This window comes from Arachis ipaensis, chromosome B10 (genome assembly GCF_059453495.1).
Source record: "Arachis ipaensis isolate K30076 ecotype BB chromosome B10, ASM5945349v1, whole genome shotgun sequence".
In the NCBI taxonomy this organism is placed as follows: Eukaryota; Viridiplantae; Streptophyta; class Magnoliopsida; order Fabales; family Fabaceae; genus Arachis; species Arachis ipaensis.
Window position 1 is genome coordinate 85,224,994 of NC_142435.1, and position 2,085 is coordinate 85,227,078.

The 2,085-nt window shown below is 29.3% G+C and overlaps 1 non-coding gene across 1 annotated transcript; it reads right to left on the minus strand.

Moving 5' to 3' along the window:
* Positions 1-1,977: 1,977 nt before the first annotated feature.
* LOC148580699 (small nucleolar RNA R71) lies at positions 1,978-2,085 on the minus strand. The gene has a single exon (XR_015895831.1). It is a non-coding gene; the product is annotated as a small nucleolar RNA R71 (small nucleolar RNA).

Here is a 2,085-nt window from a genome sequence, read left to right on the forward strand (position 1 = left end):
TTTCCTTTTTCATATAATTTTCGAAAAAATCCAAAAAAAATTAAAAAATCATAAATATCAAAAATATTTTTGTGTTTCTTGTTTGAGTCTTGAGTTATATCATAAGTTTGGTGTCAATTGCATGTGCATCTTGCATTTTTCGAAAATTTCATGCATTCATGGTGTTCTTCATGATCTTCAAGTTATTCTTGGTAAGTCTTCTTGTTTGATCTTGATGATTTTTTGTTTTGTGTCTTTTCATGTTTATCATATGCATTCTTGAATTCTTAGTGTCTAAGCATTAAAGAATTCTAAGTTTGGTGTCTTGCATGTTTTCTTTGCATTAAAAATTTTTCAAAATATGTTCTTGATGTTCTTCTTGACATTTAAAGTGTTCTTGGTGTTCATCTTGACATTCATATCATTCATTCATGCATTCATTGTTTTGATCTAAAAATTTCATGCATTACATCTTTTTAGTATTTTTCTCTTACATCATAAAAATTCAAAAATAAAAAAAAATATCTTTCCCTTTTTCTCTCATCAAATTCGAAAATTTGGATTGACTTTTTCAAAAAATTTTAAAATCAAATTGTTTCTCATGAGTCAAATCAAATTTTCAATTTGAAAATCTTATCTTTTTCAAAATCTTTTTCAAAAATCAAATCTTTTTCAAAATTCTTAGTTATTTTCGAAAATTCCAAAAATATTTTTCAAAAATCTTTTTCTTATTTTTATATCAAATTTTCGAAAATAACATAATCAATTAATATTTTGATTCGAAAATTTGAAGTTTGTTACTTGCTTGTTAAGAAAGATTCAAACTTTGAGTTCTAGAATCATATCTTGTGATTTCTTGTGAATCAAGTCATTAATTGTGATTTTAAAAATCAAATCTTTTTTTTCAAAAAACAATTTCAATCATATCTTTTCAAAAATATCTTCTTATCTTTTTCAAAAGTTTGATTTCAAAATATCTTCTCTAACTTCCTAACTTCTTATCTTTTCAAAATTGATTTTCAAGTTTGTTTCAACTAACTAACTAACTTTTTGTTTGTTTCTTAACTTTTTCAAAACTACCTAACTAACTCTCTCTCTCTCATTTTCGAAAATATCTTCCCCTTTTTCAAAATTTCTTTTTAATTTATTAATTATTTTAATTTTTAATTTTTAAATCTTAATTTTCGAAAATTACTAACATTTTTCAAAAACTATTTTCAAAAATCACTAACTCTTTTTCAAAAATTATTTTCGAAAATTCCTTCTCTCTCATCTTATTCTATTTATTTATTCATCTACTAACATCCCATCTCACATCTCAAGCCTCCTCACAGTTGTGTTTCTTCCATTACATTACATTCTTTGTCTCCCCCTCTTTTCCTCCACTCACAAAGGGATCCCTATACTGTGGTATAAAGGATCTCTATTATTATTATTATTTTTCTGTGCCTTCTTCTTTGTCATATGAGCAGGAGCAAGGATAAGAACATTCTTGTGGAAGCAGATCCAGAACCTGAAAGGACTCTGAAGAGAAAATTAAGAGAAGCTAAATTACAACAATCCAGAGATAACCTTTCAGAAATTTTCGAACAGGAAGAGGAGATGGCAGCCAAAAATAATAATAATGTAAGGAAGATGCTTGGTGACTTTACTACACCTAATTCCAATTTACATGGAAGAAGCATCTCCATTCCTGCCATTGGAGCAAACAACTTTGAGCTGAAACCTCAATTAGTTTCTCTGATGCAGCAGAATTGCATGTTTTTTGGACTTCCATCTGAAGATCCTTTTCAGTTCTTAACTGAATTCTTGCAGATATGTGATACTGTTAAGACTAATGGAGTAGATCCTGAAGTCTACAGGCTCATGCTTTTCCCTTTTGCTGTAAGAGACAAAGCTAGATTATGGTTGGATTCTCAACCTAAAGACAGCCTGAACTCGTGGGATAAGCTGGTCACGGCTTTCTTAGCCAAGTACTTTCCTCCTCAAAAGCTGAGCAAGCTTAGAGCTGATGTTCAAACCTTCAGACAGAAAGAAGGTGAATCCCTCTATGAAGCTTGGGAAAGATACAAACAGTTGACCAAAAAGTGTCCTTCTGACATGCTT